General features: G+C 44.3%; 1 long non-coding RNA gene across 1 annotated transcript; it reads right to left on the bottom strand.

Annotated features, from left to right (window-relative positions):
* Nucleotides 1-1,195: 1,195 nt before the first annotated feature.
* Nucleotides 1,196-7,192, bottom strand: LOC144164993 (uncharacterized). Its single transcript, XR_013321296.1, has 3 exons — nucleotides 6,931-7,192; nucleotides 5,053-5,322; nucleotides 1,196-2,184 (listed from the first exon to the last, which is right to left on the bottom strand). It is a non-coding gene; the product is annotated as an uncharacterized LOC144164993 (long non-coding RNA).
* Between the last annotated feature and the right edge of the window lie 6,200 nt (nucleotides 7,193-13,392).

Genomic DNA, 13,392 nt, shown 5'->3' with positions numbered 1-13,392 from the left:
TTAAAACAGAATGACGGCACAAGTTTGTCCCGTCGTTCTCTTAAAAAAAGTATAAAGTAGGTGACAAAATTAAAACGACAGCAAACTGGTTGGATTTTAATTTTAAATGATAATAATCAAAAATGACATGAATGAAAGTGAGCAGCACGCAAAGTACCATGTTGCTAGCCCGACATTCCACTTTGAAGCAAAATGTCCGCTTTCAACACTACATAGGCTAAACATGCAATGAGGCATTCCTTTAGGCACACAAAATATACCATAATTGTTAAAAAAGCTACGAATTAGTTGAAAAAACCTGAACACAACAAATTGGAATTGGTGACTAGATACAGTTTCAGAAATACACAGCGACATCATATAAAAATATATGGTTCCCATTCAAAGATTGATCATAACAAAAATTAAGGACTACATTTATCAGACTGGCATCAATGTGCAAAGCAGCTTAATGAAGGAAGAGGGTCTTCACTAAAAACATGTTAATATTGAGAGCTCATGTGCTTCCCTGCAAGTTGGGTGTGTAAACCCACTGACACCTTAAATGGACAGACAACCGATTTTTGTCGAGTATATATTCTCTATCCCAAATGAAAGAGCATCACTTAAAGCACCTTGACGAGAAACGGTTTTGCTGATAACGCCCTAGAACTTTTTAAATCGAATTTTTTTATCTACGAGCCGTATGTGTCCCTCCCAAAACTAATGCTGGCAACCATGACATAGAGTAGCTCAGCAACATACTTTTGTCTATATGCGAAATAAAAAACGATATTTAAAAACTTGTTCCCAGCTAAAAAAGTTTGAATCGCAGGCTTTCCTGTTCCTTTATGTGTTTTTTTAATGCAACGGTCTATTTTGCACGAATGCGCCATCTGTTGGGATAGACGATAGGTAGAATCTGGCTTCACGTTGTAGAGGCGGGAAGTTCGATTCTCCCCGGGCGCGACGTTTCTTTTTTTTTTTTTAAGCTGCCGTTGGCGTATTTGGAAACTGAAATCAAATATTTTGGCAGAACAAACGCCCCTGACTCAGGCAGAATCGTCAAAGCTCCTTCGCTGGATCTGTTTACTGAACGCTGCCGTTGATTCTGGGCATGGAGGCTCAGTTAGCCACACTGAGAGGCATGCTGAGAGGCACCCAGCGACGGCGGGCGGCGTGTCTTTAAAAATTTCAGAATAATGTTTAGAAATACATACGCAATTTAACCTCGTACGAATAGTTGTGTTAAAAGGTTTTCAATACGTAAATAAACGTTTCAGCAGTTACAGTAGCTGCTAGGTTTGCAGGTCACGTGACAGGGACACATATTGTAGTGTCAAGTTTCGACACTACGAACCGCCACCTTTCCGATGTCAGGAAGTTTGCTGCCAAATTAGAATTATTTCCGCCAGTTTGTTTAGAAATTGCTTGTGGTTATCGGGCTATATAAAACGCTGGCTTTCGTATGAGCTAGAGAACATACTCACGACAAAAATCGGTTGTCTGTCCCTTTAACTAACCCTCCTGAACCACCAGTTTATAGACATTGAGGAATTTTACGAATTGGTTTATTGTAGCGAGCTCTCTAGTTTATTCCCCTATTTTTCCTGGCATTTCGTGTCTAATTCTAAACTTGGTGACAAGATAGCTTTTACTATAGTCATGCACTGGTGACAACGAATATTTGATTTTACTTTAAAAAAATTTCAGTTTTGTTTTATTGCTCACCAGCCAACGATCTGAAATATCAGAGGTGCTTAAAACGTATGTTGGCATTTCCTTCCTGCACTGTAATACAACTAATCATGACTTTTACCATAATTTGTTCACAAATCGTAATATTTGGAAAGTATTCAGCCGAATGAAAATGTCATTTCAGAAGCATGCACAATCAACAAGGCCTCAATGACTGTCACGACGCGGTTCACTTGTTTCTGTCACAAATAACCCGAGTGCAGACACATTCCACCGAAGACGAAGGTAGCATGCCCTCTTGGGTGATGAATATTTAAAAAGCCTTACGAGTAAATTAGCTGCTGAGCACATGAAATTGTGGTATTAAAACAAAAGATCCCTCTGCGGCATCTTTCACTTGGAGGAGCGCTTGACCACAAACTTTGAGAAGCTGGAAAATGTTCCATGAGCCGCTCCAGCCAGCAGAAACGATGCAGGACACAAGTTGGTAGGCGGACCGTTGGCATCCTGCGATTGTGAAGATATTTCTGTTTAGTAGATGCTCTTCTTTTTGTACCACTGTTTATTTCACCTTTAACAAGCAGCTGAACTCCTTAACGTTTGCATAATAAAATGCTGCAATGTGGAACAGTTAGCAGGGTTACCTCAATTTTGCTTTTCTACGAATTAACAAAATGTAAGTAATCTGCACACAACTACAATCAAAGTACAATTTTCACCTACTTCACTGCTAACATCAGCGTTTGACTGCTCAAGCACAAATACAGGTTAGACATGTGAGCAATCTGCTAAACTTATCCCCACAAACTGAACAATCAGGCATCATAAATCGGCAAGGAAGGAGGTGTCACCTTTAAATGGCCCTTTTTTCGTTCAAAACATAAACACCTGGAAGCTTGAAGCATGAGAGGGGGTCTTTCACGCTGACAATGTCAGAACATAGCTTGCTAGTGGGCACGTGAATGATGTGCACAATGTGTTTCTTGAAAATGCGTGCAAAAGCTTGATTGATGTGTAGGACGAGAATTGCAGCACGTTTTGACACAGGCCTTGTAGGCGCTTCTGCCTGCTAATGTCAATGCGGATTCCTGCTAGTCGCCCTCTTCGCTTCTTTCTGAATATAATGCTTTAGGCAGCCACAAGGACTGCATCAAAACGTGCAGCAATTACCTACGTCCCACACATCGGTAAAACTCTCGCACACATTTTCAAGAAACGCAGTGCATACATCGTGCATGTGCCCACTCGCAAGCTATGTTCTGACATTGTCAGCGTGAAAGACCCCCTCTCACGCTCCAAGCTTCCAGGTATTGTTTATTAGATTCCATGCGCTGAATGCAAATCAGTGTACATTGGCGAAACGGGCAATCTGCACAGAAGATTAATGCAGCACTCGAACGAAGTGAACAAGGGCCATGCAAAAACAAGTCCACTGGCAGAGCACCGTGAGAGGACGGGACACGTGGTCGACTGGAACAAGACAAGATTACTGACAACTGAGTGCAATCTATCTTCTCGATTACTGTTCGAGTCCCTCATCGTTCAGACGACGCCCAACATTATCAACATAATGGATGGCAATCTGCACCATATCTATGCAAACTCATTGCGCCGCGTAATGCCCAATATATAGCTTCGTTTTCCACGACACATGCTCACCGTGAACAAGCAACAAACCATTAAATGGCTTTCTTGACTTGGTCAGTGACCTACGTTCCATCACTGCAATAATGCTTTTACCTGCCTACACGGCATTCCGTCAAACACTGGACTACACCACATGAGCCATTGCCGTTCTTAACCTGCACCAGAGTATATAACCTTTCACTACTGCTATGAGATAGACCAATAAACGTATTTCAATATGGCCTTTATATTTAGCTCTTGGGCACGTTATGTATAATTTTACCTTTAAGTTGCACCTGCTACAGCAGCTGGTAATATACCAAAAACATGAAAAAAAAACGGTGGTTTAACACGCCAAAGCTACACTTGGGATATGGGGAGCACTGTAGGGGAAGGCTTCGCATTAATTTTGACCACCTGGGTATTTTTGTGCACATCGAAACCTCAAAACACGGGCGTCTTTACGTGTTGCCTCCATCTGAAAAGCGGCCACACCAAGCGGTATCTAACCGACATTCGCCTCCACAGCACACCACCCTAGCCACTGCAGTGGGTTAAACATATGAAATAAAGCGAGTTTTGGAGTGCAAATGAAAATATTAATCACACGTCTTATTTTCCCAATCGATGTACCTCTTGAAATCCACCATGCAATCCCCCCTCCCCTACCGGCCTACCAAAACACCTTTGTCTCAAGAGGTAATCAGGCTGTTGTTAATGAAGTATTTACAATTCGAGACTTGCCACCGTTAAAGTCATGCACTTTGTTTTAGAGATAAGCGACATAAGCCATGTGCAGCACCAGGAGTTAATTGTGTTAAGATCAGATTGAAAGCATTCACGGTAGTAGTTGAAAGAAATTGTGTGATAAATTACAACATCATCTGCAAATAGACCTACATGGGAGGATATCCAACATGGAAGATAGACCAAGCAACCTGCCTGGGGGGACAACAAAGTGGCACGAGCAAAACAAGTATATAGTTATTAGAAGTAAACTGCATTTGAGAAGAATGAAAATCTTTCGCTCAAGTGAGGACATTAGGGTGAAGTTTGAGAAGTAGTCTGTGGTGTGCAATGCGATTGAATGCTTTAGAAAAATCGAGAAAAACTACCGCAGTTTGTAAGCCTGCTTCAATGGATCAATGTAGATCGCGAACAAATCCTGAAAGTTGTGTTTCTCAAGTAACCCTTGTGAAAACCGTGGTGATACTCGAATGTGATATTGTGATTTTATAAATAATTAGCGACCTGAGAGTGGATGAAATGTTTCCCGACCTTGCATATGGTGCTTGTTAGAAAAATTTAATGGTGAAGTACCGTCTCCTGATTTAAAGATGGGTGCTACCTCGACTATCTTCCAACCATTGAGAATAGTGCCTGTGATGAGAGACTGCAAAAAAAGCGCTGTCAGAATTCTACAGACTGTGGGATGTACTTTTCGGTATAGTATGATTAATACCAGTATGATCTGAAGTACAACAGTTTGTATTGCAAGTTTAAAACCATATCGAAAGATCCTAAATGTTTGCTTGGCTTGATTACATACGAATACTTGCTTCAAAGTCAGTTCAATTTCTGTTCTTGCCCTTTAGTCGTCGGCCCCAGATTCTCTTCAATATCTCTGCTAAGCAATGACACGCTCCATACGCACAGCACTGCTTCATGAAAATGTTTCAAATAATCAGAGGCCACAGCACTGCTAACAGGTATACATCATGGCAGGTTCCACAACATGCAATAACTAACCTGAAAGTACATAATCGGTGGGTGCACCAATATGGCAGCAGTGCCTGGACCGATGTGTCGAGCAAATGCGCTGACTTCTGAACGGGTGGTCCAAGCGGCCAAATGATGGATGAATGACCATGCCTGGCGGCAAAGCGTACGGAGCACCAACGAAAGGCCAGGCAGTACTTGGGTACAGCAGGTGCAGTGTCGGTTGGCCAAGGGAGGCCCTGGCAAAGCCTTTGAAACTGGACTGGAAGGCAGCTGACCCAGGACAGCCAGCAGCAGCACCTGCAGGTGCATAATCTGTGAGTGTGCTGACACTTGTTGAAATACACGAAGAGCACACACAAAGCACGAATGCTTACATCAAGTAGATTCTTAATCGCTTAAAGACAGTAACCTCCAAGGCACTAATAAGAACATTCCCGGAACACCCCAAGTGAAATTTAGGTCACAGTAAGAATGTATTTATTAGACCCGCAGGTACTGTGAGTGGGGTATGCATGATATATGCAAAGCTAGCTACTGAGCTAATTTGCATGAAACGCATGCTAGCAGCTCATCTGTATCCCTTGGTTTCAATAGGAACTGGTGTGTGATAGTTGAGGCTCCTCCATTTCAATGTCTGACTTGTATCTGCACGTTCAATTCTCCAATATAAATCAAGTTGAGTGAGTGCCTACAGCTTTCTTGTTAGTCTATGTATGGCCTGCGGTTTTGCAAAAATGAGAACTTGCGAATTGGCTCAATTTTCTGCACTAATTTAAACAATACATATGCCTCTGATATCAAGCCCCAGACTTCCCGAGAGCTACTCTGACGGAATCGGCAGGCGCCTCGTAGGCGTTGTGAAATCTCCCCCACTACCCCGAGACTATGCTAACTCCCTGCGAGGCCACATGCGCGCATTTCACCTTCAATTTGCACGTATGTGAATTCTATAGCTTTATGAACTCTCAGACGGGCGTCGTCATATTCGTGCCAGACTGAAGCTCGGCAACGTAAATTACCGTACTCGCTCGCTGGCGCGCGGCCCGAACTCTCTCACCGTTTCCTGCCCTAGCATACTATTTTCTCCCCCTTGCACTTTGTAAATTCTCATCTGTTTAACGCGGCCCGAACTCTCTCACCGTTTCCGGCCCTTGCACACTATATTCTCCACCTTGCACTTTGTAAATTCTCATCTGTTTAACTACACCTCGTGCACCCTCATCTCTTGCCTGCTTTTCTTCCAGCACAACTCCGTCAGCACCCGGCCGACGCGTACGCTGTTGGGGCGCGTTGGCGAGCGAGTACGGCAATTTCACGACGCTGTTGTCGAGCTTCACGAGAACAGCACACATATCGCGGCCCGAAGACCGCGAGGCGTACGGTTGCCGGTCTCGCGAGCGCAATAGCGCCGAAGCGCACTGCACGGAATTCGTGTAAAGGGGGGGGGGGGGAGGGAGGGGGGGGAGAGATTTCACAACACCTACGAGACGCCAGCCATGGAATCAAGTGTACGCTTTTTCACATGTTATTTCTTGGTATACCGCGGGTATTGACGAGGGAGGACTACTCCCAGCGTTGTGCCACTCACGCGAAATTGCGACTGCGATCTGCAACCGCAAAGGCACTGTTTGAGAGACACATAAACAAACGCCCCGGTGTTACAGAGCCTTGCGTGATGTGAAATTATTAGCAGCCGTGTACCACAGCGCGAGCATCGTAGCCAAGGTCTAGCTTCAGCGTAAATTGATGCTGACTTCTGCGGAACCGGTGGACTGGGCGCCAAACAAGTATACTAACTCACGTAGGCTCTCAGAGCAAACGAGATGGGGGTCTAGCGAATTACTGACCCATAAACACCAGAACTCGTTCCAACCAAATACAGAATAATAAAAAATGCGTACTTACCCGAGCAAAAACGATGTTTCCAACGTACAATTCTCCTTCACTGTCGTCTTCACCTCGTGGACACACGAACACGCTTTGTTCTGATGCAATGTCATCCACTTTTGACGCGCAGTATTTTATCCCGCGATGATCGTTCTTCCGGGGTCCCCATGTTCAACACACGCGTAGGTTGGAAGGGTAGACATCACCCATAAAGCTTCTATAACTATGATTTAAGCTTGAAATAGATAAAACAGATTAAATCACGCTACCAACCACTCGGCACAAAACGCCATGAAAAAACACACAAAAAGTGAGAGATAGTTGCCAGACTTCAAATGCAGCACCTCTATGTTTGACGAAAATTGTGTTAGTACTGTAATGTTGGTAATTATATTTCTGCTTTCAAAGTCTGAAATGTGTTGATAACTTAAATTTAAGCTTTTTAAACACAAAAATTGAATACACATAAAGTAATTGACATATATACTGATATTGTGAAGAGGTTTAGACGTTTGTTTTGGTTTTGTTTTCATGGCGGGCTTCTCAAGAGAGAACGTGCGAGAAAACGAGCTACTTTGGATTTAGGAAGAGGGCGGTAAATGTCGGCGTGATAGAAAGCAAGGAACAGGCGCTTACCCTGGTCGTAAAAAATGAGCTAATGAAACCCTCACCTACAAAAAAAACCACATTCGACGAGGAATCGAACCATTGACCTACAAAACAGTAAACGGACGCGTTAACAATCAGCTATCTCGGCTTTTTTTTATTTATTGCCTGCTTTGACATTTGTACATCACACATCATGTCATGTAATGATCTGTCAACCCTACTTGGCTGACTACTTGGCTTTAAAACTTTCTAAGACACACTAAATCGTCAAGCACAGGCAACCACTCAGGGGGATCATCCTCAGCACGAAACACTTCCCGTATATACTGTACGCTTTCAATGAAATTTTCCCTGACAGGCCGGGCATTTATATCCGCATTCCTCACCGCCATTCTCGTCCTCCATATACTATGAAGGCTGAGGAGCATGATCAAATCGTACGGCACACCACCCTCATTTTTTTCAGGTAAGAACCGAATTCCACGCGGCGTTATGGGTAAGTCTTTCTTTAACGTACGTTGGAGGACGTCCCAGTGGAACACTGGGTCCCAACAGTCGATGAAGACGTGATTAATAGTTTCCGGCTTTTTGCACAGTCTGCAGTCGGTTGTCCACGGCACAAAAATACCTCTTTCTGCCAACCAAGTATCTACGGGAAGGGTTTCACTGTGTAGTTTAAAAAAAAGGACTTCATTGCAGGCTTCACAGGCATACTTTTAACCCTCCTTAAAACATCAAGCCCTGTGCCCTCACCGTATAACGACCTATACAGTGGCACAGGTAAACAAACATAAACTAAATCTTTGTACAGGCGCTTCCTGGAAACACTACACAGGTAGTCGAAAGAAAAACGTGCCTTCAAAAATTCAACAGACAGAGCCACTTCACGCAAATATCCTTTCACCCCCCTGCACACAATATCACTTGAAGACACAACAAAGTCAGGCAGCACATTTTTCAACCGCACTTGAAATACAGTGCGCAAAAAGGCGTCTTTTTGATCCCGGACAAAACAAAACCTTGCCACAACTTGTCGTAAAAATAAATGACAAAGACCAAGACCCCCCTTTTTGACTGGGCGAAAAATGTTAGAGCGACTGGTTCTTTCCCAGCTGGAAGACCAAATAAAGACCGCAAATACTCTGTGGATTTTTTGGACATTAGCACGTGACATACACAACACTTGTAGCACGTACCACACTTTGGCTAACAAAAAAAGGTTGCAGATAGTGGCACGTGCAAACATAGAAAAATTGCGTCCTTGCCAGTTTCTGGTTTTGTCTCTGAATGTTGGGTCTGTTATCTTGGATGGTATAAAGATGGCGTATGCCGGATGCAAGGCGAGCATAATCGTTAACAAAAATTTAAGTGAAAGTATAAATGTTGGTTGTTCGGTCAGGCAAGGTTGTCCGTTATCGCCTATTCTTTTTGCGCTGTATCTCGAGCCTTTCTGTTTAAAAATAATCAAGCATGAACGAATACGGGGGTTTGCATTACAGAACACTGAAGTAAAACTGCTCGAATACGCAGATGATATAGCGGTTTTCTGTCGCGATCAAAAGAGCATAAGCGAAGCAGTTAAGGTGGTTAAGTCCTTTTGTGAAAAATCTGGGGCTGTAATTAACTGGGATAAATGTTCGGGATTGTGGCACGGGAACTGGTGCTCAACACCCGCCGTTTTTGAATGTATACAATGGACCACGGCACCAACAAAATATCTAGGGGTGCCTCTGGAGCATTGTAGGGATAGCCGAGACTACTAGACTAACGAGATCAGCTATCTCGGCGGGCCGTGTGCGGGGCGCCTAAAACAACTCTATACTTACGTACGTTGTCAACGAATATTGTCGCTTGTGTCTAGTTTATGCTGCATTTTTGAAATTCTGGCTGTCCTAACGCTTGTTTCTCACACACCGATCTTGCAGACGAGGCCGCATTGCTAGCGCTGCAAGCGATTGAGCCAAATCTCCATTATTTGACTCAAGAAAAGCTATCGCAGTCAACCCGACCTTTTCTGCGCAAGCCACGGTAGCCACGAAATAAATGGAATGTGCCGTTAGAATTATGGCGTTGATAACGCTTGTTTGACCGGCACCGTCTTGCAGACAAGCAACGTCGCTCTAATACTACAAGCGATGTCACTCCTGGCATGTCAGGCGCATCAAACCCATCGTGTAAAACGACTGCTAACAGTGCGAAAACCTCTGAGTTTGTAACAAGTGGGGATTATTAGAAAGCGACCGAAGCATGCGGTGGCGGCGACGTAATAGGTACAGCAAGCAGGTAGGCAGAACAGCAGCGTAGGGTTACCACCTTTCCCCGAAAAAAAAAAACGGGTCTTCCGAGGGGGGGATATGTGTTCAAAAAAGACGCCATGTTTTTTAACATGAAGTGCCATTTATGGTAGTGTTTTCTTAGTGAGAAATCAACATAACGTTTGTACTGAAAGTGATTGAGAGCTTGGTTAATCGCTCTGCATGTGCTTCACTGAAAAGAAACCGCAATTGCTGACCGCGGCGGTAGAATTTCGTTATATTGTTCTTCCCTTAGGTCCCCCTCCATTTGAGGCAGCGCGCTCGCCCGCGTATTTTCTCTGCTCGCGTGTCTTTGCGCAGCTTGTCGACACGTATTTATCGTCTTAGTTGTTGAATTAACGCTTATAAAACGCCAAAACGGACATAATCACGGCACAAAAGCCAAAAAACCGGCTGATGACGGCCAGTTTTAGATATGGACCGGCAACCGGCCCGCTGTTTAAAAAACCGGTCGGGCCGGTCCAAAACCGGGAAGGTGGCAACCCTACGGCAGCGACGAGCGAAAATGATTCTACACGACCGCCCCCGTCGGCCTGCGCAAAAAAGGAAGATAGAACCCCTGCATACACGCCCTCGAAGAAAGCTGTACAGCCGATTCAGTTTGTTGTGGACGAAGAGCAACCGAGGCTGCAGCCACAAACGATTGTGCTTGCCGTGGTATGAGCCAAAGCATATCTTCACATCGTTATGTTATCGTCCGTCTGACTGTTACTTATTGAAGGGAAAATTCAGAACACAAACATTGACGTCTATCGTCTATGCCAGACATAGACGCTACTGTTTAGGCCCTAAAAACCACGTTCAGGGCGTCTGTCAGTTCTGTCTGATGGCGCGCTGGCGCCGCTGATTACGAACAAGGCGTCTGTTAGCGTTCACTGATCGTGTTGGCGAGCCGGTAAACGCCATCACGGTTAAACTCCCTGTTGGAAGACTACGCTGTTGGGACGACAGAGTGCCGACAGAGCTTCTTATTGGCCCCACAAACGCCATCAAGGTTAAACTCCCTGTTGGAAGACTAGGCTATTGGAACGATAGAGTGCCGACAGAACGTCGTATTAGCCCCACAGGCGTGCTGTGAGCCCAACAAGAAAGTCTTGTTGGACTTTTTGCCCGGGGCATAATAATACGGGAACAAATTCTTAGGTAAATTCGATTTCGTTGAGGACACGGATGCCTTGCGTAAAAGTTTTATTTATAGGACTACAAGAGGAATTTTGTAGCCTTCCCTTCCCGTGCACCCAGACATCGAAACGAACCTTGTGATACACTCGAAGAAGTAGATTAGTGCAGAGTGGAGTTTAAGCATTCAGCACGTTTTGTTCAATTTACGAACAGCAATTTTAGAGCATTTCCCCTGGTCTATGTGGAGAGTTCATATTTAAACCTCTCAACGGGAGGTGAAATAGTGCAATGTGCGGTTTAAACATTCAGCCTCTTTTTGTGCAATTTTGCATGCTTGCATTCACACACCGTTCTTTTAGGCACCCTAACGATAGGGTGCCGTGGTAACACCCCAATCGAGAAGAAATACTTTTTAGCACCCCTTTAACGGTCATAGCACCCTTTGAAACTGTTGATTACACCCCTGAATTTTGGCACCCTCGAGGTGGCGTGCCCGACCAATATTTGGGCGCTTGAAAGGTGCAAAAAGGGTGCAAAAAGTTCAGTACACCCCTCTAGCACCTTAAAGGGTGTAAAAATGTTAAGATTTACACCCCTTAATTTGTGGCACCCTCATGATTGGGTGCCGGAGCAATGTTTTGTTCCCTAAAAGGTGCAAAGATGGTGCAAAATGTTGAGTGCACCCTTTTAGCACCTTAAAGGGTGTTAAAAAGTTTAGTGTGTATATATATATATATATATATATATATATATATATATATAGATATATACGGCAGAGAAGTCAAACTGATAAATATAACAACAAAAACATAATAAATATTACGTTTTTCAGTTTGACAGCTTTATCGTATAGCTAACCTCATAACCATGAACCTTTTCTCTTTACTATACATATATAGATATACACACACATATATATATATATATATATATATATATATATATATATATATATATATATATATAGGAAAGCAAGTTCTCTTTGCTGAAACGTTAATACATTTTCGTTCGTTACCCTTTAGTCTTCTCTTTCACTGTATATATATATATATATATATATATATATATATATATACAGTGAAAGAGAAGACTAAAGGGTAACGAACGAAAATGTATATATATGTATATACATATATATATATATATATATATATATATATATACATATATATATATATATATATATATATATATATATATATATATATATATATATATATATATACATATATATATTGAAATTGGGTTTACTGGCAAGGGTTGCTGTGTAGGCGAAAGACAAGGGGGGCACAGGCCGAGCACAGTCCGAGCACAGTCGACGCTTGGAGGAAGCAGAGCAAGAGAGAACCCCGTCGCTCCAGGCGATGGCGATGCGGCTTCCATATTCGGCTTCTGCTACCGACGACGATAAAGTGGCGCACATCTCCCGCAGGGGATTGGTGACGGTCTTGATTCTTCCGGTGAACGTTGCCAATCTTCTGCATTACAATCACCCCCGGGCGAAAAGGGTAGCCATCCTGGCGACGCAAGGCGCTGGCGAAACAGGTGGATCGTAATGGGGTTTTAGACGTTCAACATGCACTGTTTCCCGACCACGGCGTCGGAGGTACTGGGAAGGTGTGAAGGGCTCGACAACGTAATTGACTGGGGAAGTCTGTTCGATGACGCGGTAAGGGCCTTGATAGTTTGAGAGGAATTTCGAGGAGAGACCAGGAGTCCGAGTGGGTACCCAGAGCCATACACGAGAATCAGGAACGAAGCTCGGCACGGGCTTGCCATCAATGTGAGATGTTTGGCGGCCCTGTTCTTCCGCGGTAAAAGGACGAGCAAGTTGCCGGCATTCTTCTGCGCGCTTGGCGGCCTCCGAGACCGGAGCACACTCAGATGGATCGGGACGATACGGCAGAATGGTGTCCAACATACACGATGGCTCACGCCCGTATAAAAGGAAAAATGGAGAGAACCAAGTCGTGGCTTGAATGGCGGTGTTATAGGCGTACGTCACGTATGGAAGCACCAGGTCCCAATTTCTATGATCGGACGCCACGTACTTAGACAACATATCTCCAAGGGTGCGGTTAAAGCGCTCTGTTAGACCATTTGTCTGCGGGTGGTAAGCTGTGGTCATGCGATGGATGACATGGCATTCTTTAAGAAGCGCCGAAATGACGTCAGACTAGAAGACACGTCCCCGGTCACTGAGCAGTTCTTTAGGGGCACCGTGACGAAGTATAAATCGATTCAAGAGAAACGAGGCAACGTCACGTGCCGTGGCAGTTGGCAGAGCAGCGGTCTCTGCATACCGTGTTAAGTGGTCAATGGCCACTATAGCCCACCGGTTTCCGGCGGCTGTGCAAGGTAATGGGCCGTACAAGTCAATGCCAACACGGTCAAAAGGCTTGGCCGGGCAAGGCAGCGGTTGCAAAGGACCGCT

Source organism: Haemaphysalis longicornis, unplaced genomic scaffold (genome assembly GCF_048455015.1).
Source record: "Haemaphysalis longicornis isolate Haplotype H1 unplaced genomic scaffold, Haemaphysalis longicornis Haplotype H1 scaffold_14, whole genome shotgun sequence".
Classification (NCBI taxonomy): Eukaryota; Metazoa; Arthropoda; class Arachnida; order Ixodida; family Ixodidae; genus Haemaphysalis; species Haemaphysalis longicornis.
Note: the sequence above shows the minus strand (reverse complement) of the source record. Positions and strands in the feature narration are given on the sequence as shown.